General features: G+C 47.8%; 1 protein-coding gene across 3 annotated transcripts in view; it reads right to left on the minus strand.

Annotated features, from left to right (window-relative positions):
- LOC115096850 (P2X purinoceptor 1-like) overlaps positions 1–14,734 on the minus strand; it is a 363,629-nt gene extending 348,895 nt beyond the window's left edge. Inside the window, exons 1-2 of one of the 3 annotated variants that reach the window (XM_029612052.1) lie at positions 14,627–14,734; positions 12,360–12,460 (exon numbers count right to left, since the gene is read on the minus strand). The gene's annotated coding sequence lies outside the window, so the exon portion shown is untranslated. Of the gene's footprint in view, positions 1–12,359; positions 12,465–14,626 lie in introns of all 3 variants that reach the window. The other 2 variants (XM_029612051.1, XM_029612053.1) reach the window with 2 other exon arrangements.
- Positions 14,735–26,315: the final 11,581 nt, after the last annotated feature.

Consider the following 26,315-nt stretch of genomic DNA (forward strand, 5'->3'; position numbering starts at 1 on the left):
CCCAGGGCCTCCTCACATTGGGCGCATAGGGAGTCTGCATCCTCGCTCAGTGTGGCTCTGAGGTTGCATGCTGAGCAGAGGCTTAGAGCTCTTATGCCTGATTCTGGAGGTGCCGGCTCTGCGGACGCATGGGCTCTCTTATGCTCCATTTCGTCTGTTATTTCCTTCCAGCCAGAGTATGCGCCTTGTAATATGTGCCGCCTACTAATATGCGCTTATCCCCAGGCATTTATCAACGGGCACCTATGAATGCGCGCTTTTCAACATGCGCTTAGCAACATGCGCCTAGGAACGGGCGTCTTATGAACGTGCGCCTATCAACAGGCGTCTATGGACGTGTGCCTAAGAACGGGCGTCTTATGAACGGGCGCCTATGAACGGGCGCCCATCTATCAGCCTGCGCCTATTGGCGTGCGCTGAGCAACATGTGCCTATCCGCGTGCGCCTATCAGCGTGCGCCTAGCAACCTGCGCCTATCAGCGTGCACTTAGCAACGTGCGCCCAGGTGGCGAAGGTGGGCAGGCAGGCAAAATGGCGACCTCCTTGGCGGGCTGCCACGTAGGCAGACCCCGCGAATCCTCACTTCCTTGGAGACCACAGTAAAGATGTACGCCTTACCTTGTCTTCGGCGCTTCCCGGCTGCAACCCGGGCGGTCTCCGGCTGCGGGGGGAGAGGGCGAGTACCTTCACCGCCGCGCTCGAGGAAGTGCACCCGCTGCCTCTAGGCCGTGCCCGAACTCGTCTCGCTCGGGGGCCCAAGTCCTCACCGGGACCGAGGCTGCCTCTATGCCGCGCCCGAGCCCTTCTCACTCGGGGGCTAGGTCCCTGCCGCGAGTCGGCCACCGGACCGAGGCTCTTACCTCCGAGGGATCACGGAAATCAGCTCGGGAAACTCAACTGGGGGAGGGACCGAATGGTATCACCGCAGGAGTGCGGGGCTCGTCTTCAGGTAGGTTTCTTCTATGAATTTAGTCGTTAGAATTTGGAAACACGCTCAGCGAGCGTGAGGTAGCTCCAAACTGCTTTGGAGACGGAAATTACTAAGTTGCTGCACTTCCTGTGGGGGTATATGTACCCGTGCTGACGTCAGATCCGTCTCCAACTGCTAGCACGAGCACACTATACCACTATATTCACTGTTTTGAATCCATCTGCTACACGCTAGGAAACAGTGGTTAATGAAGATGAGGTCTAAAGCGTGTCCAGCTTGGTGAGTGGGTGACGTAATAATCTGTTTGAAGCCAATGGCATGGAGGGAGCAGAGGAAGGTTTCGCAAGAAGAGATGAGGGGGATAGCGTCAAAATGGAGACTGAAATCTCCTAGTACGATGGATGGAATTTCAATGTTGATATTGGCAGTGATGAATTCAATTACGGGGGAGGGGTCGCGTTCTATGGAGCCAGGGGGGGGCGTAGATCAGGCAAATCTGTAGAGTGGGGGATTTAAAAAGGCCGATTTCTAGTTTAGGAGTGGAACAATATGTGTTAATTTGAGGTTGAGGAATTTTTTGAAAGCCAGGAGGAGGCCACCTCCTTTTTTTGGGGGGTCTTGGGATAGAGAGGATTTCATATGAGAGGGTAGGTAGTTGATTAAGGAGGAGCATGGGATCGAGAGAGCATGGGAGGGCAAAGGTAGGGTCTAGTTTCTTTGAGCCATGTTTCAGTAATGGCGCAGATATCAGGTTTGCAGTCGATGAGGAGGTCGTTGAGGACTGGGGGTTTTTTGGAGAGGGATTAAGCATTGAACAAAATAATCGAGAGGGTAGTGAGTCCTAGGATTTGAGTAAGAGGGGTAGTGAGGATGGGAAGAAGGGACTTGTGGGAGGGAGGTGGTATGTGGGATGGTGGGCATGGTAGGGATGGATGAGAACTCCTTCCTTCCTGAGTGCTGCCGCCACTACTACTATGACCTTGGTAAAGATCCGCGGCGCGGATTGTGAGGGTGGTAAATGCGGGGGATATGGTGAGTGGCCATTGGGGCGGGGATAGGATGAGAGGGGGAGGGGAATGAAGAATTTGGCAGCAGGGTGTAGGGTGATTGGAATGGAGAAATTACGGATATATATTGTGGAACAAGGTAATTTCAATACATGGAAAGTAGCAAGAGAAAAAAAAAACCGGGGCCTGTAGCCAGCAACAGAATAAACAGATAAGCGTTCTAATGCTGTCATAGACTGAGTGGGTGATGCAGGATACCCTGTAAGCGGTGAGTCAAGGTAGTGATGAAGAGCCAGGAGGGGCTGACAAAAGAGGCCCAGATATCGCTGTAGATCGAGGAAAAGTGCTGACCGTAGGATAGGAGAAAGTCCAAAGATTATTTGTTGCTTATCAGAAATGTCTTTGTGGGGCCGGTGCACAGCAGAGGCATAGATTGAAGGCTTCAAGAGTGGTGAAAGGAGAGCACAACCAAATAACAGCGAGTCGTTTGGGGATTTTAAGGGGGGTAGGGGGTGCACGCTAAGGGGCTCGACAAGGGGCCTGCTCCTTGGTCGCGCGACGCCCAGGTCCCGGCCTTACTTTAAAGGGCTGAAGAGCCCACCCCCGGTGAGGTCAGTACATTGCACACGTTGGGCTTCTTCCTGGTCTGGGGGGAGGTGCGGCTCCGATGATCTGTCCATGCGGCCTGCAACCTGCTCCGGACCCCGATGGGTCTCGCGCCGAACACGGGAGCAGGAAGGCTCCAATTCCTGGAGGACAAAGGGGATGAGGGGCTCCAACTCCTCCCGCTGAAACATGCGGAGAACCCTAGGATCGTCCCCCTCCAGGGGCAGGAGGGCGCTTGCTGAATCTGAAGTGGGATCGGGATCTGGAATAACTGGGGCCACCAGGGGATCAGGGATGGGGGCCACCCCCAGGACCACCCACACCCGGACTCCAAAGGCTCCGCAGCAGGGCAAACGGGTAACGGTGCGGGGCGCGGAATTTTGGCCGGGGGGGGGCGGGGGGAACCCTCCTCCTCCTGCAAGCTAGCCAAATAGGATTTATGCAGGAGGATAAATTCTGAGGAAAAACGAGCCTTGGATTTCCCGGGGGGGTGGAGGGGGGAGACAGGGACCACATCCTGGGGGGCCTTGGGGCTCAAATCGGGGGGGAAAAAAATCACAAAAATCTGGCTCCCAGCTCTAGGCAGCCCCAAATCGGGAGCTGCAGAAAAACCCAAAATGGCCACCGTTCCCGGGCTTTGCCGACCCGGGAACACAGCCTGGCCATGTGCTGGGGATTTATTTAATTTATTTATTTAAAATCTTTTCTATACCGTCGTTTAGTATTGCACCATCACAACGGTTTACAGGGCGGCACGCATATATGTATTTGATTAAATTCTTACTACCAAACAGCTCAATACAGTAAAGTGCGGCCGCGGTTACCCTGCTCCTAACCGGCTTTCTACTCACTTTTCAGCCGCGTTAGTCCAACCCGTGATACACTATACCCTTTAACCTACTCCTACCGCGTCCTAAAATCCCCGGGCAACCCCTTCCACACGCGGCATGTATATTGCATGTAAACGATCGAATTAGCTATTCCCTACCATCCAGTAATGCGCGCCCCGACTATCGCTATTTTACCCTGCCGTTTTGCCGCGCGTTTAACCTGCTAACTTACTGCCTACCCTTACCCCTGCGTTAGAGGCAGGGGTAAGGGTAGGCGGCAAACTTTCCCCCAGCCCCCACTTTCCTGCCCTAGCCGCTTCCATGGGTGCTGGTCTCCGGGGCAGCCCCAGTCCTCTCCCCTCCTCCCGAAGCAAAAAAAAAAAGCGAAAAAAAAAAGTAGCAAGAGAGCGAGGGGAGAGAGGACGGGTAATCCTATGCTCGGGATTGTCAGCCCTCTCCCCTCCTCCCGAAGCAGGGCGCGAAAAGCAGCCTTGCTCTGGCAGAAGGGGAGGGGGGACTGGCAGTGCAAAGCGACGAAGCGAATTACTTTTTGCAGGCCCCCTCCTGACATCGGCGAGGACGACCCCCTCTCCTGCCTCCAGCTGCCCGCAAAGATAGACGCCTGCACGGGCGAAAGCGGCCCCTGTTCGTGCAATTGGGCCGCTCAAGGCGTGACGTCACGACGTTTGGCGTCACGGCATGTGACGTCACATCTTGAGCGGCCCAATTGCACGAACAGGGGGCGCTTTCGCCCGTGCAGGCGTCCATCTTCGCGGGCAGCTGGAGGCAGGAGAGGGGAGCCGCGGTCGTCCTCGCCGATGTCCGGAGGGGGGCTGCAAAAAGTAAGTCGCTTCGTCGCTTTACACTGTCAGTCCCCCCTCCCCTCCTCCCGGAGCAAGGCTGCTTTTCGTGCCCTGCTTCGGGAGGAGGGGAGGGGGGACTAGCAATCCCGAGCGTAGGATTGCCCGTCCTCTCTCCCCTCGCTCTTGCTACTTTTTTTTTCGCTTTACACTGCCAGTCCTGTCTACCCTCCTCCCGGTGCAAGGCTGCTTTTCCCGCCCTGCTTCGGGAGGAGGGGAGGGGGGACTGGCAATCCCGAGCGTAGGATTGCCCGTCCTCTCTCCCCTCGCTCTCTTGCTACTTTTTTTTTTTTTCGTTTTTTCCGCTTTGGTTGCTTGCTTCGGGAGGAGGGGAGAGGGCTGACAATCCCGAGCGTCGGAGAACTGGCCACTTCCTGGTACCTGTCATTTCAAATGACATTTGAAATGACAGATACCAGCGTGGCCGTGAAGCGTTAGGCCCGCGCACCCAGGTTACTGTATAGGCGCTCTATACAGTAAAATGGGTTGCGCGGGCCTAACGCTTCACGGACGCTTCTTAGACGCAGCTTGCATTTGCAAGCTATTTACATACAGGATCGAGCGGTAGGTGAGCTGCACTGTGCGTGCGGCAACCGCAGGTGCGCCGGGCACTAACGCAGCTCTTCCTACCGCTTGGTACTGGATTGACCTGAAAGTGCCAAAACATTTACGGTAACAATTTCATAATCTAAGGTATATAATGTGAGATCTGGATCTTGTCTTTTATATGATTAATAGGAAATCATACAATAATTGAACTTTAAACTGCATGTTTCTTAAATTATTCTATAATGATGGATATACAATTATGCTAATAGGGTGACTTTAGCTTTGTGTAGATGTACATTCGCTTATTCCTTTAAACTTCTTGTTCCCCATTCATATTGTAGAATGCTTTTTTGAAAAGCCATGTTTTTAAACTTTTTTTAAAGCTTTTTAAATCACTTTGTAATCTTGTTTCGAGTGGCAATGAGTTCCATAATGCTGGTCCGGCTAAGGAAAGGGCTCTATCTCTAACTTGGGTAAGTTTTGCTGTCTTGACTGAGGGGATGGTTAGTAGAGCTCTGTTGGCTGATCTAAGATTTCTTTGTGGGACGTGTAAGCGTAGTGCTGTGTTTAACCAGTCTGCTTTTTCTTCGTTAATCAGTTTGTGAATTGTGCATAGTGTTTTATATTGCACTCTTTGTTCTATTGGCAGCCAGGGATTCGGTCCCTGGGCTAAATTTGCCTTTCCTGCCGAAGAGGGGCCTTCCTCACCCAGCAGGCAGGCAGGCTGAGCAGAGCCCCTCACGCGATAGGCACGATGAGGGCTGCCCACAAGCTAGGCAGGCTGCTGGCCGCGGCATCCTCAGCGAAGAGGAGCCGCGCGCCAAAGGAAAAAGTTAAAAATAGAAATGATTGGCAGCCCGACAGCAGGAGCAGAGGCAGGGAAGTGAAGCCTGCACGCTCCTGTCTGTCTGGCTGCCGGTTCAATCCCAGGTAGAACCAAAAAATTAAAGTCTTTTTATTTTTTTTTTTTTTAAACTCCAAACTGAGTACCACAATGGAGCACTATGCTCCCTAGGCAGCCAGAGGGGGGGAGGGGGGGAAGACGAGCGACTGGACCACCAGCCTCGGCCCCCACACCTGGAAGCTATCTCGGACTCAGGCTATGCTCCGCACAAGAGGAGAAGCCCCCGAGTCCAGCAAGAGCCAGGAGACGGGACTGTCTCCTGCACAGAATAAAAAAGGAAAATTATGTTTCTTACCTGATAATTTTCGTTCCTGTAGTACCAAGGATCAGTCCAGACTGCTGGGTTATGCCTCCCCTCCAGCAGATGGAGTCAGAGAGAAAACTGAAAGCACCCCCTAGATATACTGGTGTGCCACCTGCTATCCTTCAGTATAAAGTATAACAAAGCAGAAGAAAGTCAAAACAAATCCTCCGCCAACTTAGCCACTAATGAAAAACATGGCAACTGTCTAGATCAAGTAGTAAAACTCTCCAATGCCAAAAACCTGGCAAACATTAACGTAACTTCAAAAAGGCACCACCCTCTAAAAGCAAAGAAAAGGGATAGGTACCTACCTTGTTGAAATATTGAAAAGCTATGGATAGAAACTGGTTATTGGAGCGGACTCTCCTGACACTCAATATCGGGCGGGCGTCTGGACTGATCCTTGGTACTATAGGAACGAAAATTATCAGGTAAGAAACATAATTTTCCTTTCCCTGTACGTACCAGGATCAGTCCAGACTGCTGGGATGTACCCAAGCTGCCTTAATTGGGGTGGGACCCAGAGAGTCCCGCTCGAATGAAACTGCTGCCAAAAGAATCAGCTGATGCTCCCCTAACATCAAGCCGATAATGACGAGCGAAGGTATGCAACGACTTCCACGTGGCTGCTCTGCAAATCTCCTGGCTAGAAACTAAACGACTTTCTGCCCAGGAAGTCGCCTGAGAACGCAGTGAGTGTGCCTTGAGCCCCTCAGGGACAGACTTACCACAGACAATGTACGTGGATGCGATCGAACTCTTCAACCAACAAGCAATAGTTGCTTTTGATGCCTGTAGGCCCTTTTTGGGCCCCTGCCATAGGACAAACAAATGATCCAACCGTCTGAATGCATTAGTGACCTCCAAATATCGTATGATCACTCGCCGCACATCTAGACGCTTCAAATCGGAACCGTGCGAAGACTTTAGGTCCGACGCCGAGAAGGAAGGCAATTCCACCGTCTGATTAACATGAAAAGCCGATACCACCTTCGGCAAGAACGAAGGAACCATACGCAGAGACACGCCGGCATCCGAAATACGTAAGAACGGTTCCCTACAAGAAAGTGCCTGTAGCTCCGACACCCGACGGGCTGACGCAATGGCCACTAGGAACACGGTTTTGAGCGTGAGATCCTTTAACGAGGCCCGCCTGAGAGGTTCAAAGGGGGCCGTGTTGAGACCTTTGAGCACCAAATTCAAATTCCAAGAAGGACAAGGGGGTCTAAATGGGGGACGCAAGTTCCGAACGCCACGCAAAAATCGAGCTACATCCGGGTGGCACGCGAGAGAGGATCCGTCTACTTTACCCCTCAAACACCCCAGGGCCGCTACCTGAACCCTCAGAGAGCTGTAAGCCAAACCCTTTTTCAAGCCCTCCTGCAAGAACGTAAGGATATCCCCTACCGAGGCCCGGCGCGGCAGAACTTTAGATGCAGCGCACCAGGAGTCAAACACTTTCCACACTCTGGCGTAGGCTAGCGTGGTGGAGGGCCTTCTCGCCCGCAGTAGGGTGGAAATGACAGGTTCTGAATATCCTTTCCTCCTCAACTGCCTCCTTTCATAAGCCAAGCCGCCAGACAGAAGCGGTCCGCCAGATCGAAAAATACGGGCCCCTGCCAAAGCAGGTTCTGAAGATGACCCAATCTTAAGGGTCCGTCCTGCGCCAGGTTGACTAGATCCGCAAACCACGGTCTTCTTGGCCACTCCGGGGCCACAAGAATCACTGGCCCGCAATGGGATTCTATGCGTCTTAACACTTTGCCTATTAGAGGCCACGGGGGAAACACATAGAGGGGGATGTGACGAGGCCATGGAAGCACCAGGGCATCTACCCCCTCCGAACCATGTTCTCGCCTTCGACTGAAGAAACGCGCTGCCTGTGCATTTTGCCGAGTCGCCATCAGGTCCAGACGCGGAATTCCCCATCGCCGGGTGATGAGACTCATTGCCTCGGCCGAGAGCTCCCACTCTCCAGGATCCAAGTATTGACGACTTAGATAATCCGCTTGTACGTTGTCGACGCCCGCTATGTGGGTGGCCGCTATGCGGGACAGATGACATTCCGCCCAGGACATTAACAAAGACGCTTCGTCCGCTACCGGCCGACTTCTCGTGCCGCCTTGGCGATTTATATACGCTACTGTGGTTGCGTTGTCTGATAGAACTCGCACTGCCCGACCTTGTACCAACGGGAGAAGTTGGCGCAAGGCGAGACGTACCGCCCTGGTCTCCAGGCGGTTGATGGACCAAGCAGCCTGAAGAGGGGTCCACGTTCCTTGTACCGCTCGCAATTGACAGACCGCTCCCCAGCCTGTCAGACTGGCATCTGTCGTCACTACGACCCACGGGGGAGGCTCTAGGTCCACCCCCTGCAATAAATTGTCTGGGATTAACCACCAAGCCAAGCTGGAACGAGCCGGCTCCAGCAGCGGAATTGGATGCCGTAATCTCCTGATTTCTGGTCCCAACGGGAGAGGAGAGCGCGCTGTAAAGGACGCATATGCGCAAATGCCCACGGCACCATCTCCAGAGTAGAAACCATATGTCCAATGACTTGTAAATAATCCCAGGCCGTAGGTAACGGGAGATCTAGTAAGGTCTGCACCTGAAACATCAGGTTCTCTAGTCTCTGCTGAGTGAGGAATACCTTGCCCTCCAAGGTATTGAAACGCGCCCCCAAAAATTCCAACTGTTGACTCGGGACCAACTGGCTCTTCGCAAAGTTGACTACCCAACCTAGCGATTGAAGTTGCTGTACAACCGACTGGACTGCTCGCCTGCACGCTTCTGCTGACTTCGCCCGGATGAGCCAATCGTCCAAATAGGGATGCACCAGAATTCCTTGGCGTCGCAGATAGGCTGCGACTACTACGAGAACCTTGGTAAATACCCTCGGGGCTGTGGCTAGCCCAAACGGAAAGGCGCAAAACTGGAAGTGCTCCCCCAATACCGTGAATCTTAGGTACCTCTGGTGACATTCCCTGATCCCGATATGAAGATACGCCTCGGCTAGATCCAAAGAAGCCAAAAATTCTCCCTTGTGGACTGCCGCAATAACAGATCTGAGCGTCTCCATACGAAATCGGGGAACGCGCAAGGCCTTGTTCACTCTTTTCAAATTCAAAATTGGGCGAAACGTACCTTCCTTCTTTGGGACCACGAAGTAAATGGAACACCTGCCTGTTCTGGTCTCCTCCGGAGGAACAGGCAATATTGCTCCCAGAGTCCGTAACCTGTGTACCGTGTGGGCGATAATCTGCCTCTTTTCCTGAGGACCGCAGGGGGAGATCATAAAAAGATCCCGGAGGGGCCGAGCAAACTCCAACTCGTAGCCGTAACAAACGACGTCGAGGACCCACTGATCCGATGTGACCTTGACCCATTCCTCCCAAAACAGGGACAACCGACCTCCGATGTGGGGAAGGGAGGAATGGGCCTGCACGCCTTCATTGCGAAGGCTTTCCGGCGGGCAAGTTCTGCGAGGATCCCAGACGCTGTGGTCGTCTGCCTCGAAAGGAAGGAGACCAAGGCTGAGACCTGGGGACCTGCTGTTTCTGTGGGAAAGGGGCCCCCCTTCCCATGCGAAACCGGCGTTGGCCCCGAAATCGGGACCGTACATTCCCAAAAGAACGAAATGAACGGGGCTTGTCCTCCGGTAACTTATACACTTTGTTCTCCCCCAAGTCTTTGATGAGCTGATCCAGCTCCTCACCAAACAACAACTTTCCCTTGAAGGGAAAAGAGGCGAGGCACGATTTAGACGAGGCATCCGCCGACCAACACATAAGCCACAGCAAACGCCGAGCAGCAACCGCCGATGACATGGTGCGGGCCGAGGTTCTCAACAAATCATACAAGGCATCCGCCGTGTAAGCAACCGCCGCTTCCACACAGTTGGCCTGCTCAGCCTCGGCTGGTGGGAGCTCCTGTGTGGTAAGCAATTGTTGAACCCAGCGGAGAGTAGCGCGCTGAACCATACTGCTACATGCCGCTGCTCGGACCCCTAAGGCCGCTATCTAAAAAATGCGCTTTAACAGAACCTCTAACTTTCGATCTTGGAGATCTTTCAAGGCTACCCCTCCCGTGACAGGAATGGTAGTATGCTTAACCACAGCAGTCACTGCCGAATCCACGGAAGGGACCTTAAAAATATCCAAAGAATCCGCGGGCAGGGGATACAACTTATTCATTGCCCTGCTTACGCGCAGGGATGCCTCCGGCACCTCCCATTCCTTGGATACGATCTGTAAGACCTTGGCATGTAAAGGAAAAGTCTGCGGGGGGGCCCTTAGACCTGCCATAGCTATGTCCCCTGTGGAAGTGTCAGTGTCCTGCTGCGGCGCTGGGATTTCTAACTCCTTCAAAACATGAAGGATCAAAAAGTTAAGTTCGTCTTTGCCAAACAGGCGCAGAATCTGGGGGTCATCGCCTTCAAGCGCTCCCTGAGCGTCAGAGACCTCTGTCCCTGTGCCATCCGGAGACCCTGTGCCATCCGGAGACCCCAGGGTGAAATCCGGAGCTCCCGGACCCCCCTTTCCCCCTAGGGAATAAATTCTAGCAGCATCCGAACCCCCCGCTTTGTTCTGAGACCCAGACCGGCCTTGCTCAGGGGAAACTCTGGGGACCTTAGTGGGAGGGGGTTCATCCGGCTCCCAACCTGCCTCTGCGTCCAAAAACGCCTGATGCATTAACAGGACAAATTTTGAAGAAAAAGGTACTTTCCTTTTGTTGGAGCCCCCCGCGGGCTGGTCCCGAGGCGGAGAGGCTCGAGGAGCCTCCAAGTCCGACTCACGGCACGGGCTCAGGGCAGGAGGAGAGTTAAGAGAAAAATCCTCCTCCTCCTCCGATGCCGAATCAACAGGCTGCCGCATGGTCAAAATGGCCACCGACTCCCTAACAGTGGGAGGCGGGGCTAAGGACCGCGCGGCTGCCAGCCTCCCTAATCGCTCCGAGGAAGGTCGAGAAGCCGTGCTGCGGGCTGCGCTCGGTCCCCGGGAGGGTCCCTCGCCCCCGGGAATGCAGAGGGAGCAGAGACCCTCCCTGGAGAGTCGCGCCCCCGCTTTGCCACAGGCCGTGCAGGCCGAAGATCGGGGCATCCTGAGGCTGCAAGCAGAAAAGGGCGCCCAAAAGTGAGTAGCTGGGCTGGGAGCAGTAAATTTGCACCAAAATAGTAGCTGTCGCCGCGACTTGCAAAATCGCCGGGTGAAGAACCCTCACCCCCTCCGGAGTCCCCGGTCAGCGCGGCAGCCTAGGGCTACAAACGGACCGCAGCCTGTTCCCAACAGGACTTACGGGTCCTCAATCTTTAATTCTAAATTTAATTTTTTTTTTTTTTTTTTTTTACAAATAAACAAAGGCCCTCTTCAGGTTAGAAAACCTGGAATAAAGCAGAGATAGATGGGGGAGGGTGACCAGACCACCGGTAGACTTTCCCCCGGACCAAAGGGACACAACACCGGGAAACTAAATGAGAGCAACGCTCTCACAGCCTGCCTCCACGCTGCAGGGAATAACACGCTGCGCTGAACCAGGGAAAGAACAATAAACTAAAACAGTTTTGTTTTTTTTTAAACTAGTTAGAGAACTAACTAATTGATCTAGACAGTATACATTAATAAATTAATAAATGACACCTGAAAAGATTTTTATCAGGATAGACAGGACTGCAGGTTATGTCTCTCAATCTGCTGGAGTCAGAGGAAATACTGGAGGATAGCAGGTGGCACACCAGTATATCTAGGGGGTGCTTTCAGTTTTCTCTCTGACTCCATCTGCTGGAGGGGAGGCATAACCCAGCAGTCTGGACTGATCCTGGTACATACAGGGAATTAAACTTCTCTATTTTTTTTTTTTTTATTGAAAGAAATCCGACCGAAATCCCTAAGGAAAAGTACTTGCTTGATCCAGGAAGAGAAAAGAAGGCTGACTAGCCTAAATCAGGAGACCGAAGGGTGAGCTGATCCACCTGCTGGAGACAGACAAATACTGAAGGGCTGCAGGGTAGGCTCTGTCCTCATATATGATACCCTTTCAGTTTTGGTCTGTCTCTACCTGCTGGAAAGGAAGCTCAACCCACGGTCTGGACTGATACGAGTACGTACAGGGAACAAGCTTCCTTTTCTCAAAACTTCTATTTTTCTTTCAGGTTCTTCTACAGAATACCAGATTTGCCTCATATTCAGATGAGTATTAAACTTCTCTTACTTTACTTTTAGTCAAGCACTTTATGCTTTAGTTCCAATTAATATAATCATGTTTGCTAATTTCTGAAATTTAGCTGTAATTTTTTAACATTCTAGTAAAGCTTTTTGAGTATTTCTGGCCAGAAATGTGTTTAAATGTTTTGATGCACCAAGCCAGCTCACGTGTCTCATGGGAGGGCACCAAGGCATCTTCTGGCGAAGAAATGTCATCTGGGAAGACCTTCAATCTTGTGATCTCATTTGGCTCTGGCTTGAAGAAATGCCTACCTTTAAATAAAACCAATAAAAGAAATCTCACTACTCTTTCACTGTCCTTTCTTCTGTCAGCTATACAGTTTGGTTTACCTCAGCATTTCCTAACTGATTTTGATAATGGGGCAGATTTTTAAAAAGTACGCGCGCGTACTTTTATTCGCGCAACCGGCACAAACAAAAGTACGCCAGATTTTAAAAAGATAAGCGCGTAGCCGCGTGTATCTTTTAAAATCTGGGATCGGCGCGTGCAAGGCTGCGCAAAATCGGCAGCTTGCTTGCGCCAAGCTGCGCAGTCTGCCTCCATTCCCTCTGAGGTCGCTCTGAAATCGGAGCGGCCTCGGAGGGAACTTTCTTTCCAGCGGCCCCTCCCCCCCCTGCCCAAGGCAGGCGTAACTTGCGCGCACTGGGCCGGCTGCCGGGGCGACATGTTCCGGTCCGGAGGCCGTGACACGCCCCCCCCCCAGGAAAGCCTCGGGACTTACGCGCGTCCCGGGGCGCAGCAGGGGGTTGAAGGGGCAGCTTTTCGGGGTTACGCGTATCTTACGCATGTAACCCTTTGAAAATCTGCCCCAATGTTTTTAAGGATTTGTAAATCACTATGATTATATTGTTTTAGAATAGCATTTAATCAAATAAATAAATAAGGATGGAAGTGCTGGGAAATTTTGCCATTAGCCAGTCAGAGCCACCAGTAGGGAGAAGAGTTGGGGGCGGGCCAAAGCCACCGCTGCCAGCTGCAGCAGTCTTCTGTTCTATCCTTCCCCAACAGGATCTTCTTCAACTGGGTGGGGGAGTTGGTTAGCAGTGCTTACTTGGTGCTGCTATTTTCCTCTTCCTCTAATGGCTTCCCTTTGTAGTCAGAACTGCATGGGGTCACTTGGCTTCACAAGACTATGTGGCCCCCATGTCATTCTGACAGCAAAGGAAGAAACAGCACCAGGTAAGCGCTGTTTGCTGACACCTACTGGATGGCAGGTATTGCAGAGAAGACTGGAGAGGAGGGACAGATGACTGGCCAGAGGAGGAAAAGGAAAGGTGATAATTCTGGGATAGGGGTAGAACAGTGGAGTGAAAGGAAAGGGAGGTGATTATGCCAAGGGGGTTGGAGGTAGGGAAGGCAAACTAGAGACAATTTTGGGAACAATTCAGCAAGTAAAAAAGTAAAAAATAAGATGCTACAATGAAGTGAGCCCAGTGCCAGGTGTGCCACAACACAACAAAAGCTTGGAAATCACTGACATACCTCAGGATACTTAAATGTCACTGTTTGCTAACTAAAATTAAAAAAAAAAATCAAACAGCACTTATTTTTAATGTTATCTTTTCAAAGATTTTCACTCTGATCATTTTGCACAAACATACACACAACCATTGTACATAAAAATGGGACTGTTCTCTGAATAGATTACTCTAGTAACCACTCAGCCAATTTTATTTAAATTTTAATACAGCACTGATTCCAAAAAGAGATGAAAGTTTTCTGGCTGCTCTTGGGATTCTGAAAACCACCGAAATGATTAGATTTTCAAGGATTCGGCCACTGTCCTCTTTGCTGATTTTCCCAGCTATCTGGTTTCTATTTCAAAAGCTGTTAATCTCTATCACTTTTTGGATCTACTGGATGCTTGTAATCTGGACTGGCCACTGTGGGAGACAGAATGCTTGGCTCAATGGACCTTGCTCTGACCCTCCAAGATGTACACACACCACGCCAACCTCATTCACAGCAGCTTCTCCCCCCCCCCAAACTGTTTTTCTTTTTCTTTACACAGAATCGCATAGCTGTTAGTTATTTTTATGTTATGCACTAGCTATTGGCCCAACCATTTAATGATTTTTCATTCATGTCTCTCAAAGTTTATCTGTTTTCTGTCAGATTCCCGTCACCTTTTCTTTCAAGATTTTAAACAACCCGTTTTAGAACATACAATGACTTTTTTTTCCCCTTGCGTCGAATAAAACGTTTTAGAGTTTAATTTTTGCATTTAATTGTCCCACTTTTGTTACTCTCTCTTGGGCTTTTCCTCACAATACGAACACCCGGGAGCCTTAGCAGTTTTTATCCTATTACTTTGCACAATTCCCAAGTATGCCACACGAAGAGGACGCTGCGAATCTCTTCTGCCTTCTCTCACTGTCCCAATTTCTAACACCCCTCACAAATACACACGCACCAAGAGGCATCAGCCAATTCCAGTACTGTCTCCGTTTCCTGCCCCAGACCTCCAGGTTACCTCTCCCCCTCAGCTCCGTCCGTTGCTCAGGCGCATACAACGGTTTTTACCGAGCTCGGTTCCACTGTACGCATGCGCCTCCCGCTGCTCAACGCCAGGCATCTTTTTTAACGTCTTCTCCCGCGCCCCCTTCTGGACTTCGGATCATCTTATTATTATTCATTCTCAATGTGGCACAATTTACCGGCAGTAGCGGAAACATTTCAGGCTATTCCTCTTCAAGAAGGCACCCGTTCGGCGGCACACCACTTCTTGGTTCGCTAGGCACGAGATGTAACTTTGCTTTCCGTTTGGCCGCGCTATTATTATCCCTTATACAGGCCGATACAGTAAAAGTTGCGGGAGAACAGGCACTCTTCCTGTGCGCGCGATTCAGTATTCAAATGAGGGCCCGCGGTAAAAAGAGGAGCTAGGGACGCTAGCGCGTCTCTAGCGCCTCTTTTTTGACAGGAGCGGCGGCTGTCAGCGAGTTTGACAGCCGACGCTCAATTGTGCAGGCGTCGGTTCTCAAATAGAGATGTGAATCGGTTCCGATTCCGATTCACATCTCTAATTTTTTTTAGTGAGGCCCAAGCAGATAAAAAAAAACCCCACCCCGACCCTTTAAAATTGACCCCTTAGGTTCCCCACTCTCCCGAACCGCCCCAAAACGTTTTACAAATACCTGGTGGTCCAGTGGAAGCCCCGGGAACGATCACCCGCTCTCGGGCCGTCAGCTGCCACTCATAAAAATGGCGCCACCAGACCCTTTAAAAGTGCCCCCTTAGCTTCCCCCACCCTCCCGATCCCCCCAAAACATTTTAAAATTACCTGGTGGTCCAGTGGTGGTCCCGAGAGCGATCTCCCGTTCTCGGGCCGTCAGCTGCCACTAATAAAAATGGCGCCGATGGCCCTTTGCCCTTACCATGTGACAGAGTATCCATGCCATTGGCCGGCCCCTGTCACATGGTAGGAGCACTGGATGGCTGGCGCCATCTTTAAAAATGACCACCACTGGACCACCAGGTAATTTTAAAATGTTTTGGGGGGATCGGGAGGGTGGGGGAAGCTAAGGGGGTGCTTTTAAAGGGTCAGGTGGGTTTTTTTTTTTATCGGGCCATCGGCACCATTTTTATGAGTGGCAGCCGACGGCCCGAGAGCGGGCGATCGGTCCCGGGGCTTCCACTGGACCACCAGCTCCATGTAAAAAGTTTTTTTTGGGGGGGGGTTGGGAGGGTGGGGGAAGGTAAGGGATGAGTTTTAAAGGGTCAGGGTGGGTTTAGGGGTTGTTTTGGTGTGCCAGTTTTCCCACCCTCCCCCCAAATAACTCCCTTTAGTGGACACTAACCCGTTTAACGATTTTTTCACGATAAATCGGGGGAATTTCTATTGTATCGCACTCCTTAACGATTTTTGACGATTTAAAAAATATCAGACGATATTTTAAATCGTCAAAAAACGATTCACATCCCTATTCTCAAACGCGCTGACAGCCACGGGTTCGGAAACCGGATGCCTGAAAAACTGAGCACAATATTAAGTCAGAGGGTGTACAGAAAAGCAGTTTTTACTGCTTTTCTGTACACTTTCCCAGTGCCGGTAGAAATTAACGCCTATCTTTGGGTAGGCACTAATTTCTGAAGTAAAATATGCGGCTTGGCTGCACATTTTACTTACTGAATAGCGCAGGAATAACTAATACGGCCATCAACATGCATTTGCATGTTGCGGGCGCTACTAGTTTTGGGGGGGGTTGGCCACGCGTTTTCGACGCGCTATTACCCCTTACTGAATAAGGGATAAAACTAGCACGTCAAAAACACGCAGCCAAACGGGGGCTAACGGTACGCGCGGCCGAGCACACTGTTCTGTATTGGCCTGATACTGGGGCCGATGCAATAATGTTCTCAGAAAGCAGGCGCTGACTTTTCAGCGCCTGCTTTCTTAATGCACGGATGGTGCCCGCAAGGGGGGCGCCATGCAATAGGCAAATTAGGGGGTCACGACATTAACGCCTCCTTGCTAATGTGACCCCGTGGCGACTGCCGGTTATAAAGACAAATTTACCCGGCGTCGGTCTTCATAACTTGGCAGTCTGGCGAGGGTTTTTTTTTGTTTGTTTTTTTACTGAAGAAGTATAGAAAAGCAATTTTTTCTGCTTTTCAGTACTTCTTTTACATGCGCTCAACTATTAACACCTGCTCCAAGCAGGCGTTAATATCTGAGCGATAAATGTGCGTGTGAGACGCACATTTATGTTTTTTGAATGCGGAGTGAATGAGTAATAGCCTCATTCACATGCATTTGCATGTGATGAGCGCTATCTCATTCACTCCAGGTTTAACCCGTGTCCGACGGAGGTTAAACAGTGCGCTCGGGTGAGCACACTGTATTGCATCGGCCCCACTGTAATAGCGCTCATCACATGCAAATACATGTTGATGAGCCTATTAGTTAGTCACCCAAAATATAGAAAGTAAAATGTGTGGCCAAGCTGCACATTTTACTCTCAGAAATTAATGCCTGCCAATTTTAGACAGCACCAGGCAAGTGTACAGAAAAGACTACACCCTCTGACTTAATATCATAGCGATATTAAGTCGGATGCCCCAAAAATTTAAAAAAAATAATTCTACCCGCGGCCCACAGGTTGGAAAACGGATACTCAATTTTGCCTGCGTCCATTTTCCAAACCCGTGGCTGTCAGCGGGTTCGACAACCGATGCCGGTAAAATTAAGCGTCAATTGTTAGACCCGCTGACAGCCGCCTCCTCCTTATTAGTGTGGGCCCTAATTTAAATAAAGAATAGCGCGCCCAGGAGAGGTGCCTGGGTGTGCATCGGGCGCTCGCCTCGGAGCGCCGGCTCTCCTGCGGAGTTTACTGAATCGGCCTGTTAGGCAGTGAGTGGAGTGCCCTCCTCCCCTTCGCTTCTCACAATTTATGCACTCAAACTGCACATTTAAGGTGGCCTCTTTTTCGTTTTTTCTCCTACCCCATTCCCTGATTGGGCACCAGGCAGACCCGCAGCATAACCGATCTGCACCCTTGCCCATCGAACCGCGTGTGTCGGGGTCAAGCCTTCGGCAAGCGAGAGCAATCCCAAAGCCTCCCTTGCCAAGGTAACGGCATCCCCAGTTCCCACCTTTTTTCTCTGCTGCTAACCACCCAAAAAGTGCAGCCCTAGTAGAACACAGTTAGATTTGGTTTTTGTTTGTTTTTTTCATGCCAAGTATACTTGGGGCATGGCCTCAGTTGAGCTGGTGTTTGTGGTGCGGAAAGAGGCATAGATTTCTTCTAGTATTACCTTTTAGTTTAGTATCTTGACTTGTAGATACCAGCATAAATAGTCTCAGCATTCTCAAACTAACTCTGCTTTTGCAGGTTGCTATTCCAGAGACAGGCATTCCATCTTGTAAGGGCACATAAGAACATAAGACATGCCATATTGGGTCAGACCAAGGGTCAATCAAGCCCAGTATCCTGTTTCCAACAGTGACCAATCCAAGTCACAAGTAGCTGGCAAGAACCCAAACATTAAATGGATCCCATGCTACTAATGCTGGCAACAAGCAGTGACTATTCCCCATTGATTAATAGCAGTTTATTAACTTTTCCAGTGACTTATCCAAACTTTTTTTTTTCTATTTAAACCGAGCTACACATCCTCTGGCAATAAAACCGAGCTAAACAGAGCTACACATCCTCTGGCAATAAATTCAATCAAGTGAAAAGAAGATAACCAATCTCATCAGATCAATCCAGTTGGTACAAACATTTAACTAGTGAAAAATTTCCCCTCCATAACAGAGCAAAAAGCCAATAAAACTAGCAAAAGACTGATAAAGCAACAATAAGAAATTTCCTTTCTTGCTGGGATGGTTATGTTTATGGATAGCAAAATAAGAACTTAAAGAGCTCTCTTTTCGTAAAGAGTTTGTTTGACTGATTGCATATGGATTTATTATAAAGGGGGTCATTTATCAAAGTGCTATATGGCATTTTTGCATGTGTTAAGACGTTTTCGCATACGTTAAGCACCTTTAACACATGCAAAAATGCCTTTAATGCATGTGATAGCACCATTACGCATGGTGCAAGGCAAACCAGAAAAAGAGGAGTTTGGGGTGGGATTTGTGGCCAAGTGGGCTGACTTCCACAATTTGCAAAGCCATATCGCACGGCTTTAACTACACCTTTTTCATTTGCGTTAAGCCGTGCGCAGAGAACCTAACCTAGGGCCACGGGGGGGGGGGGGGGGGGAGGGGGGAGAAATAGTAGGTATTAGTGCAGGGATTGGGGGCCACTTTGACATTCAGAGTGCGACATACGAACAGAACAGTGCACTCTTCTGAAGATTTGATGACCTTCAGAGTGAGGAAACTCACCCAAAGATGAGATTTGTGCAATGTTCTCTCAACCTAGCTTGATGTTACCCAGGTAGAGAGTCCATCAAGCTAGGTTGAGAGTGGTGGTAGGCTATGCTCTGTCTCCCCTAGCAGCTGAAAACACTGGGCCAGATTTTATAATCTATGCCCAATTTTATAACATGCGCGCACAGCCGTGCGCATGTTATAAAATCCAGGGTCAGTGCGTGCAAGGGGGTGCACAATTGTGCAACTTGCGCACGCGGAGCCGAGCAGCCCCCCTCCATTCCCTCCGAAGCCGCTCCGAAATCGGAGCGGCCTCGGAGGGAACTTTCCTTCTGCCCCCCTGCATCTTCCCCTCCCTTCCCCTATCTAACCCGCCTCCTAGCCCTAACTACCCCCCCCCCCGACCTTTGTCGAAGAAGTTACGCTTGCCTCCGGGCAGGCGTAACTTGCGCGCGCCGGCTCTCCATCCCCCGGCCCGGTGGCTGTTCTGGAGGCCTTGGTCCCACCCCCGGAACGCCCCCAGGCCGGTGCCCCGCCCACGGCCACGGTCCCGGAAAGCCCATTTTTTCAAGCTCCGGGACTTAGAGTGTCCAAGGGTCTTGCGCGCGCCGCCAAGCCTATGCAACATAGGCTCGGCGCGCGCAGGGGGAGGCAGGGGTAGGTTTTCAGGGGTTACTTGCGTATCTATTTGCAAAAACATCTCTCCCTCCCAGCGGTCATAGGTAGGAATTTCAACAATTCTGGCACTTATCGCAAAGTACGAAAAAGTTATCACACTTTGCGGTAAACAGCCTATTACCATAAAGCACGCCCCTTTTGTTATCGCATGCGATATTTAGTGCATTTTGATAAATCCAGGCCAAAGTGTTTTAGGGTAAGTGTTAAGTGTAATAACAGTGAGATGTGGCATGGTAATTCATATGAAAAGTTTAGTTTGGATTTACTCAGCTAAAATATCATTACTACTTTGTATTTGCTGTGATCACTAGGCCAGTAGCAGCATTTTCTATTTTATACATAAACCTAATGAAATCTAAAAGAAAGGGAAAATGTTATCTGCATATGTACACCCAGAGAAAGAACAGCAACTTTTAAGTATTTAAACATCTTAGTGTGATGTTTAAAGAAGGAAAGAGAACAATAAATATTTTATAAATGCAGATATGTAATTTCAAAGGGATGCATATTGATTTTCTTAATTTAAAGTACTTCTGGATAGAAAAGAAACATTTTTTTTCTATTCAGTTTTTTCTTATATTTAGTCAATTTAGTTACAACAGAAGTATGAATTCAATCAGGTTTAAGCCTGTACTAATTTATAAGTAAATATTTAGGTTGGCAATAATCAATTAAGCATAATTCAATATTGAACAATGATTTCCAAAAAGTGTTTCACCATACAAAGCCTAAATTGAAAACAATTCAGAAATGTTCTTTAATTAATAACTCAGCAATGCTAAAATTCTTATCAATCTTTGAAACAAAAAAAAGTTAAATGACAATTTCTAATTAAATAAACCACAAAAGGCACTTTTTGTAAAGAAATACATGAATCCAGAATCTTTCACTTCTGTTTTAAGAAACAAATCTTACATCAGATTTAAAACAGAATCATAAGCATACGGTGTATGGATTTTTTTTCTCTGTAACAATGAGTGAATTCCTGAGGGTAGGGCTGTTTTCTATTCACACGCCATCTTGACTCAAACAATTTCCAAATGATTGAAGAGAAAGAAAACGTTTTTCAGATGTAATAGGATTATTCATAATGGCAGTGTTTCAAGCACATAAATACATTAACTATCGTCTAAAAGCAGGGAAATGAAAAACAAAACAAACCTTCAGAAGGCTAATAGAAAACATGGAATGGATCTTAAATATTTATATAGCAGGAATAGTAAAGGAACAGACAACACTAAAACCCCCTCTTTTTTTTGTCCTAAAAAATCACTTGAAAATAACTTTTATTTACAAAGAATCTCTCTTTTCTCTCTATGCAAGGACATTGAATAGTCTAAACAATTCTGAAGGCATTTTATAGTTCAGTGTTTTCAGCACAGGGAAGACAATATTAAATATTTTCTTTCAATTATACTTTATAATATAAATTTGCAAATTGACAGATGTTGCAGTATTCAGATTTTTGTTGAATTATTAGTAGGTAAAAATCTTTTTACAAAATATTCATTTTATAACAGGAACAAGGAAGAATATAAGAAATATATTATTTTCTGATATACATATCAAAGAAAATCTTTATAAAAAATAAACTGTGTATTCAGAGTAGACTGGTATAAACATGGAGTGGATCTCTCTTTCAGCAATTTGTCTTTATCATAAACTTGTTATTTAGGGAAACAGAGAACCATAGGTTAAAATTTAAATTCATTGTAAGGTCATCATATTATTATTAGCTTTGTAGTTTTACAAGATCCATTATTCCATTTATATGCCAGAAAAAATGACCAAAATTAAACTTGTTAGTTTACTGGATGTATAAGCAAAGCAACTTTCACATAGAGAAGTATATTTTCCTCTTTCATTTTAAAATTTCTTAGTTAGTCATGCTGAATTCAGTGTATGAGGATATAAATCATTTTTAATTAGCTCATTAAAAAAACAATCATGTTAATCAAATAGAAACCTTTTTAGATATGATGACATTATAAAAGCAGGAATTTCAGAATTAATAATATTAACCTCGGTTTTAGTCAGTAATGACTGAAACTATAGAATGAAAATAAATTTGAATAGTTCTAAAGCCCGAAAATATAACAGAGAGAGTTTATCTAAACTTAATAGTAACAGCTTAAGGAAGACAGGCACAGAAGTAAAATCTAAGCATTTTGACTGATAAATCTAGAGTAGAGAGCAATATTCCTTGTTGTTTATAATACACATATACACTAATTCAGGTAAAAGAATAACAGAACAGGAGCAGGTAGCCCCCCCCCCCCCCCAACTCCTTCTCGAGGCAGAGCTGAAAAGGGGAAGAAGAGAATTTAACACATTTAACATAACAGGGAAGAAATAGCAAAATATATTTTTCAGCATTTGCCTCTAAATCTAAACACTTTTAAGGGAAAGAAGAGGATAATAGTTAACAGCCTTTTTGTTTTGTTTGCTTCCTTACTTCTGAAGTTAAAAGATTATTAGACAACATTGGAAACAAGAAGCAGGGGTAGCTCCCTCATCTCTTTTTCAAGACAAAACTGATAAGAGAAAATAATTTCACACTAATTAAGCATTGCACATTTTTACAATACTGAGTAAAACAGAGCAACTAATTTCAATTACACAAATAGACCAGTGCAAGCTAGCACAACTTGCTCTAAGGCAGAAATAGCAACAGATCAGTTGATTTAATAATTTCAGGTAATTGAATAGAAAAATTAAATTGCCCATTCACAGCAGCTGCATTTCACAAGTATTAGTACAAACAAGGTCACTTTAACCCATACAGTAAGTTCGTTTATGTACACACTGAGGAATAGCATTCTCAAATGAAAGCAGAGGGTTAACTTATCACAGAAGCATCATACATAAGCATTGCTAAGCATGTAGAAAATCCCAGGTGGTTGCTTTTCAGTAAGGAAAACATAAACACAAATAGACATGAACAAAACAGAAACAAAACATAAAACAAATAAAACACCTTAAAAAGTATTAATCATTATCTTAATATAAAACTATTAAAGTTGTTTCCCGTCGATAGCAGGGCTGAATTAGCCATGTTGTCATGGGATCTGTCAATCAGGTCTGGGAGGCGAAGCTTTACCAAGCAGAGATTTAGATTTTAGCTCTCTGCGGCTGCGCGTGTGTTCCCACACAGGAAAGTAACAGATTCTCCTCAGTCTGTTCTTTCCGCGAGCGGGATCGCACGTGGGGCTAATTTCTCCTCAGCGTTTTTATTATTTTTCTTACAATGTCAAAAAAGTTGGTGTTTAAACCCTGTACCTGTGGCAAGGTAATGTCGGTCACGGATGGCCATGACCGATGTTACCGATGCCTGGGGCCAGAGCACAATTTAAAAAATTGTGAATTTTGTGCCAGAATGTCCCCAAGAGCCCCAAAACAGTGGGCTTATAAGATACAGGAACTTTTCAGTTTTTCGGAGCCATCGGAGGCTCATTCTTCGCCTGGCCCCTCGACAATCACGGCTCCATCTCAAAAACGAGCATCGTCGTGGGATCCTCAACCCTCCAGGCTTGGAGGTAAGGACTTGCCGAGTCGACATAGGCCATCGGATCCAATAGGACCGAGAGAGCCTCAGCGATCGGCGCAGGAAACGACGCCTAAAGCTTCGGCGCCTACGACTTATACGCCCAAAGTACCTTCTGCACCCAAATCACCGTTGGCGCATAAATGTTCTGTACCCAAAACGACATCGGTGCACAAGACATTGGCGCACACAGCGCCGAACACATCTGCGCACAAGGCGCCAAAGATGTCTGCGCGCACATCGCCGTCACTTCTGCGCATTCGGCGCTGGAAACAACGGCACCGAAGACATCTGCGCGCACGGCGCCAAAGACATATGCGCACAAGTCGCTATATATGCACAACTTACAGAAAACATCAGCGCATATGACACCGAAGACATCGGCGCACACGGCAGTAAAGAAATCGACGAATAGTGGACTACAACAGTCCACTCACTCATATCATTCAATACCACATGTTTTAAAATGAAGACATCAGTCTCCAGATGTATCTAATTCCAATTCTGTAGAGGTGAAATCAAAACGTATGAGACGATCACCATCGAGATGTGGAATCCATACAAGATCATAGTCACGCCATCACCATAGGCAATCACGTCACTCATACCAAAGGCGGTGAAGACAAGGGACACATGGGAAGTGAGCCCTTCTACTTGTAGGTCATCTCACCCATGAAGTGCAGGTACCTTATCTCATAGAGACATTATACAAATCACTTCCTCTGTTGCATCTGCATCAACATCCTCAGATAATTCTGTTAGGACCACATAGAGCAAGATAGGGAAGAAGTATGATGTGACAAGTGCATCCCCTCAAATTCCTCCAGTGCAACCTAAAGCATGTCAGTTACCAAAACAATCTGGTCGTTCAACAATGCATTTTTTCAATTATCTCAATCGTTGGCAGGGTTTTACGAAACCCTTCAATCATCCTTTAAGATGTCTAACGAACTATCTGTGAGTTCCCCAGAACACAGTATACATACCTCTAGAGAACCATCAGTGGAGCCTCCGGCATCCCCAATAGCAAAATGACCAATTTCACCGATTCAACAGCCAGATACACCTATCGATTCTCTGTCTCCGCAAACATCCCCATCATAATCTACCGGATTCCCATTGGATCCGCAGAAACAACCGCACGAACCGTATTCCCCTCCAGAGGACCTGACATACCCAAAATTTTTAGAAAAATTGGGCATGATATTACATCTGGAGGTACAAAAGGAGACAGATCCTAGATCAGAAATCTTTGGTCTCCTAAAGATTTTCGATGCTCCAGGAGAACCAACATCTCTCCCACCACAGGAACTATTACTTACCGTCTTACAGAAATCTTGGGAAACACCTTACTTTCTGTCAGCAGTTTCAAAGAAAACGGATATAAAATTTCACATGCGGAAAATATCGCCTTACTCTACGCCACAACTACCACATGCTTCAATTGTGGTAGAGTCTGCAATGCAAAGATTCAAAAAAGCAAAGTCGCATACCATATATCCACCAGGCAAGGACAACCGATTTTTAGATGAGTTTGGCAGAAAGATGTACCACAACTCATTGTTGAATGCCCACATTATGCACCATCAATTCTACATGATACAATACCTATATGAGTGCATACAAGCCACAAAAGGTATGCTTTCCTCAATGGCAGATCAGATACCACCGCCTCTTCATGACATGGAGGAGTGCTCTCGACACCTTCTGCGATCAATATATGAGGCATTTGAAACATCTTCTAGAGCATCTGCATCAGCCATCACAGCCCGTAAAATGGCATGGTTACGTTCTAATACGATACGAGAAGATTTACACGAGAAACTAACGAACCTCCCGTGTACAGGAGACAACCTGTTCAGAGAACGATTTCAAGACACAGTCGGCAAATTAAAAGAGGAAGCTCTAGCAGTCCAATCCTTAACATCACAACCTCACTACTCGACCATGCGTCGTTATGTAGGATCTTTTCGTAGACAATCCTATGCCCATAGGCCTTACAGGTCTTATCAATCCTTTCGTACACAGACGTATCCATCTTACCAGCATCCTGCACCGCAGCAAAACAATCCAACTCAACGTAGGGGTAAACCACATAACCAAAGACAGCAGACACAGCAACCGGCTACTGCAATAAAATCAACGCCATCTTTTTAATAATCCAGCCACCACCACTACATCAAGCACCACCTGACAGAATTCATTCTTGCCTGGGAGAGATAACAACCGATCAATGGGTTTTAGAGATAGTACGACATGGCTACCAACTCCAATTTACCACAAAACCCATACTTCCTCACCTTTCCACTCTAAAGAGTCAAAGCTTCCAACCACAACTGGGGGAGGAAATTGCTTTGCTTCGCAAACAGCAGGCCATTCAACGGATTTTCCCGAAAACCCGACAGACAAGGTTTTATTCCCCATACTTCTTCATACCCAAAAAGTCGGGTGGCTTTCGCCCCATGTTAGATCTACGGGAATTGAACAAATTCCTGACCAAAGAGAAATTCAAGATGGTATCGTTGAAATCGATCCTACCTCTGATTCAACCCAACGACTGGATGTGTTCCATCGATTTGAAGGATGCTTACACACATATTCCAATCTATCCATCCTCTTGGCATTACCTATGCTTTTGCTACGGCCATCAACACTTCCAGTACAAGGTTCTTCCCTTTGGACTATTGGCTGCACCCAGGGTTTTCACCAAATGCATGGTTGTGGTGGTGGCTCATCTCAGACAACAGGGTATGACCATCTTTCCATATCTGGACAATTGGCTAATAATAGCCTCAACCCCGGACATCTTACTCGATCACCTCTGACGGGTGATACAGTGCTTACTGGAATTGAGACTAGTGATCAATTTTCAGAAATCACATCTCCAACCAACACAACAACTACAGTTTATAGGAGCAGGCCTGGACACGGTTCGCAACTGGGCATGTCTCCCAACAGAAAGACTAACACAACTACGTCAACTTCTCTACTCGTTGAACAACACTCAAAGGCCGTCAGCGAGACAAATTTTGGTAGTCCTCGGCCACTTGGCGGCGG

Source organism: Rhinatrema bivittatum, chromosome 8 (assembly GCF_901001135.1).
Source record: "Rhinatrema bivittatum chromosome 8, aRhiBiv1.1, whole genome shotgun sequence".
NCBI lineage: Eukaryota > Metazoa > Chordata > Amphibia > Gymnophiona > Rhinatrematidae > Rhinatrema > Rhinatrema bivittatum.